General features: G+C 33.6%; 2 non-coding genes across 2 annotated transcripts; one reads left to right on the forward strand and one right to left on the reverse strand.

Moving 5' to 3' along the window:
- The first annotated feature begins 722 nt into the window (after window positions 1-722).
- On the forward strand, window positions 723-795 carry TRNAM-CAU (transfer RNA methionine (anticodon CAU)). The gene has a single exon. It is a non-coding gene; the product is annotated as a tRNA-Met (tRNA).
- Window positions 796-1,249: 454 nt separating this feature from the next.
- TRNAM-CAU (transfer RNA methionine (anticodon CAU)) lies at window positions 1,250-1,322 on the reverse strand. Its single transcript has one exon. It is a non-coding gene; the product is annotated as a tRNA-Met (tRNA).
- Between the last annotated feature and the right edge of the window lie 4,184 nt (window positions 1,323-5,506).

A 5,506-nucleotide genomic window follows, 5' to 3' on the forward strand; every position in this document is an offset into this window, starting at 1 on the left:
TTGGGTGCAGATAAACAATAATTAAACTCTAGTAATGAGTAGAAGTAATAGACGAGATTAATGCAATGGTGGCAGTTTTGTTATTGTTTTTAAGTTTATTCTAATCAAGATTATATAATTATACATTTAAATATGTTTTATTTTAAATTACAGATTAATAATTTTATATACATTTACGAATATTCAAGGCATTTCAAGGTTACAAACTGTCTTTATATTAATTAAGTATTAAATAATTTTAATTTAATTTTATACATTTTTTATTTTTGTTTTTTTTTTAATTATTTTTAATAGATGTTGTTCAGAACTATATACTTTTAAAAAATATTTTTCGTTTCTTAATGTACCTATATTATATTATATTATTTTTTCCCTATGTGTTTTTTTTACAAAATAAACAGTAAACATAATAGTATTTTTTCATATACCTAAGCAAATTAATTATTTTAACTTACACTAATAAGAATTTAGCATTATTTCATTAAAATGACAAGAAACTGCATCGTAGATTTACGAACTTTTTTTTATTTTACACAAAATTGTTATCATTAATTTTGTTCTTAATATCAGTATGTTTTAAACGATACCAATTGTTATAAACATTAAGTACTTTGTGGTTTGATGTAAGTACAGTGGTTTTGAATCACAATAAAAATAACTACATAATTTAATTACGCGCTACATTTTCCTTATGATACATATTTTTGACTGCCACGTCAACAGCCTCGGTGGCGCAGTAGGCAGCGCGTAAGTCTCATAATCTTAAGGTCGTGAGTTCGATCCTCACCCGGGGCATATATTTTTGACGTTTTAAATTGTTATTTACATTTTTCAAATGTTTGTGAATCTTCATAATTGACGAGATTTGCGATGTTTCTATTTAAAGTCAAAGGTATGTAATTATAATTTATTATTATATGTAATTTTCGTCAATTTTACAATATTATTATTATGTAATTGTTTATTTTTTATTATTATTAAAAATATCTTTTTATATGTTTCGTTTTACAGTTTCCAATTTCACGTTTTAATTCGACGTTCCTATTTTTCTTTTTATTTTGTTCTATTTTTTTTTGAAAACTTAATACTTGACTGACACGCAATAGACTGTCAAAAAATCATATGACAAAATTAAATAAAATCATCTTATATCATAAGAAAGCGGACGTTTATAAGCGGCGATGATATAAAATTATTTTATAATTCAATTAATTAAATTATTATAAATTTTTCGAAGTGCATAAAATTTTGCCCCGGGTGAGGATCGAACTCACGACCTTAAGATTATGAGACTTACGCGCTGCCTACTGCGCCACCGAGGCGAATGAGTAATATGTCAAAAATATTTAATTCTACTTGTATAACACACGCTTGCTACTTATCGTAAATTCAAACATATTATACGAAAAAAAACTAACGTCCATTCATAATTATAATTTATCCAATGTTTTGCTTAAATATCAATTTTTAATAATTATGTTCATTCTAAATACTATTACTAGGTAAAAAATGAATAGATTAATTATTCATAAGGGCGTTTAGTCTACGTGTATACATTACTTTTGATTTACACCTGTTATAATAATTCAATTTTTGCTTACCAAAGTTACAAATTGTCAATTTTTAGTGGTCAGAAACTGACAAATTGTTTTTTTATAACTTAGTACACAAACTTTTTTAAACGCTTTACACACAAGTTAGAATTTGTGACAGTTTGTTGGGGTTTGGCAAACGTGGATGCACCATTATAATTTTTCTTTCTTGCGACCTCAAATTGTAAATATAAAATTTACAATAAATACGATTCATTGTGAATACTTACTTAAAATATTTTGAAGATAAGCAGTTTTTATCACGAATTCTTCTGTCAATATGTTATTGATGGATAGTGATTTATTGATAAACAATTCGTACAAATATTTTGAAGTAGGTAGATACTCTCAAAGTGGGGTACCCCTTGGGGTACAACAGTTATTAGTAGGGGGTCACGCGAATTTACGTTGGTAATTGCGACTACTTGCTAAATATTTCAAAACTTACGTAGCGTAGTACCTAATAGGTGAAGGTGGTAGAACCTTCTGTGGTACGACTCCGGTAGCACTACGGCCACACCTATTTCTGCTTAATAACAGCAGTGTTACGCACTATTGTGTTCTGGTTCGAAGGGTGTGGACAGGGAGACATACTTTTCCGAGGCGTTCCAACTTAGTCCTTAGGGGATAGTGGCGCATCTGTGGCCGACCTCAGGTAGGAAAATAATCTTATTTGCGGTTGATTACAAATGTCTATAGGCGGCAGTAGCCACCTACCAGCAGGTGGACTGCATGCTCGTCTGCTACTCTTATATTATAAAAAATGTCGATATTCGCTACTCAAAATATTTAATGATAGATTATTGAAAACGAGCGTAAAACGCGATTGAAAACGCGGTGCACCGTTTGTATCACAATACATACTTAGTAGTAATTTAATTAAATATTCGTGTGCTCCGAATGTGCCGGAAAGTTCGTTAATCCTCGCTCCTATTCAGGGTTGACACTTTGATACTTTTTAGAAATTACACTATTTATTTCATACTTATTAATCATGTATATTCAATTTTGAATAAGATGTGTCTATTTTAGAATATTTGACAAAGCAACAGATTTTTTTTTTAATTCTTGAGTGTTTTTGTTATATTTATTGAAAATATACTCGATGTTTTATATTTTTTTAGTCTGCTGTCAATTTTGTACTTGCTTTTAGTATTTGGTATCAAACAACAGAATTTAACGAATCTTTTTTAATACTTTCTATAATTTCTGTTATTTTGTTCTAGCTACCTTTGTCTTGTGCAAATCTCTTTCTTTATGAGTTTAAAATTTTGCAATTAGGACATTATGCTAACAAAGATTGGTATAAAATTACCCTACAGTGAAATCCCACATAATAATTTACAAAGTACGATAATTTTTATTTCAAAATAATTTTATAAGTGATTAAAAAATAATATGTTAATTAGGGGCAGCCCTAGCTTAATAGAAGCCGTAGCGCCAACCCAGATATTTGGCGGACCGAATTGTGTCGAATTAGCGACAGGCACAGCTCCTGTTACCGCCCCTCACTGTGTGTGACTAGCGTAGCGTCACGTAACACTAGTCATCTGACACATTAAATGTATATAGAAAGTTTTTAATAACAATTGGTACTTAATTATTATAAAATTGGAAGGTGGTAGAACCCTTTGTGGTTCGACTCCGGCGGCACCACCTCCACACCTATTTCTACCTAATAACAGCAGTGTTAGGCGCTGCTGGGTTCCGTTTTGAAGGGTGTGGGTAAGGAAGACAGACTTTTCCGAGGCGGTCCAGCTTAGTCCTCAGGGGTAACGGCGCATGAGTGGCCGACCTCAGGTAGGAATATTTAATCCTATCTGGGTTTGATTACAGATGTCCATGGGCGGCAGTAACCATCAGGTGGACTGTATGCTCGTGTGCTATTCCTGTATTATAAAACAAAATACTGATTGCTTAAAATTATAGTGTTAATTTCACAATTTAGAAGATTCTAATGATTCCTAATTTCCTATAATTCGTCGAGGTATATGGACTGGTGGGCCTGCCAAAGAATGAGACTTACATGCATACGCTAAATCAATGACATTTTATACTATAAAGTATCTACTTATACTACTTACGTTAAATATTATCCCACGCAGTCGGGTAAAACCAGTTCATTAAAAATGTTTAAAAAATATGATTTTTATGATTCTCAGAAAACCCTTTCGTTTGATATTCATGTCATAAGTAGGTACATAAAATAATTGGTGCGCCATGTCGGGGCATCTGACATTGGATTTCTTGTAAAACAAGTAATTCCAATACCTAATATTTTGTGAGCGAGTATGATTGGCTTCAGTTTGACAGACAGAATACTTTTCAATTACTGTTTTTTGGATGCTTAAGCTTGCATCCAATAAACAGTAATTGAAAATTGGTGCATCTTGCATCCTGCACACACAATGCAATCATTAAAATCTGTAGTTATTAGTAGATTGGCACCAGAATATTGGAAATGTATCTCCTGCCTGTCGTAAGAGGCGACTTAAAGGGGATTCTAGGTGTTGCGAGCGGCAACAGTGGTAGTAGATGATAGTCGATGGTACGTGTGGCAAGTGGCAACGGAACTTCGTAAACACCTGAAGGGGATGATGCTAAGGGTACCTTTCCACCAGACGACGGCGACGTAGTTAAGCTACTGATGTGTGTCCGTCCACCAATAGGATTGCCTTATATTCATTTTTTTCGCTTAGTGCTAACCTAACCTAACCCAACTGGGGTGGCTAGCTATGTTTATATGAGGGGCTTTCCTTCACCTCCTTAGAGCCATCACGATCCCGAAGTAACGCTGAAGCAGGCCATCAAGGAAGTATTAGTGCGGAGTTTTTATGGTTGTACTACCTCTGTTCAGACCCTTTACTACATTATCGAATGGACTTTCCGTTACCACTATATTGAATGACTATGATGAAAGGTGTGACATCTTGCATCCTGTACATACAATGCAACCATTAAAATCTGTAGTTAGTAGTAGATTGGCACCAGAATATTGGAAATGTATCTCCTGCCTGTCGTGAGAGGCGACTTAAAGGGGATTCTAGGTGTTGCGAGCGGCAACAGTGGTAGTAGATGATAGTCGATGGTACGTGTGGCAAGTGGCAACGGAACTTCGTAAACACCTGAAGGGGATGAGGCTAAGGGTGCCTTTCCACCAGACGACGGCGACGTAGTTAAGCTATTGATGTGTGTCCGTCAATAGGATTGCCTTATATTCATTTTTTTCGCTTAGTGTTAACCTAACCTAACCCAACTGGGGTGGCTAGCTATGTTTATATGAGGGGCTTTCCTTCACCTCCTTGGAGCCATCACGATCCCGAAGTAACGCTGGAGCAGGCTATCGAGGAAGTATTAGTGCGGAGTTTTTATGGTTGTACTACCTCTGTTCAGACCCTTTACTACATTATAGAATGGACTTTCCGTTACCACTATATTGACTGACTATGATGAAAGGTGTGTTTAGTCTGCAATTCAAATGGAGATAATAACTTGCAACCGATATTGCAACGATTAATAAACCAGGAAGTTTCAAGTTATTTCTGTGATTAGCGTGTCTTGCGTAGGTTAGTAATTACTTTTACGATGTTAATGTTATTTTTATGATGATCTATTTGATAATTAGTTGTAAAATATTAATAATAAAAGTAAAAAACGTATGTGAAGCACTTTTCATCCTGAGAGGAGACCCGACAGGAGTGCGACAGTAATGGGTTGATGATGATGATGAATTTATTTATAATTATACCATAATTTATGCGTTAAAATAATCTGGATGATTCGTCGAAAATTTCACTGAGTAGCAAAATTTTATACCAATAAGCTTATAAATAAATTAAAGTTGTAAAATTCATAAGCCCGCTTTAGACTTAAATAAATTAAAAAAAAAACCATTCAAATAATCAATTTAACTA

The sequence above is a fragment of the Epargyreus clarus genome, unplaced genomic scaffold (genome assembly GCF_041222505.1).
Source record: "Epargyreus clarus isolate Ecla_fem2 unplaced genomic scaffold, WU_Ecla_fem_2.2 ptg000032l, whole genome shotgun sequence".
NCBI lineage: Eukaryota > Metazoa > Arthropoda > Insecta > Lepidoptera > Hesperiidae > Epargyreus > Epargyreus clarus.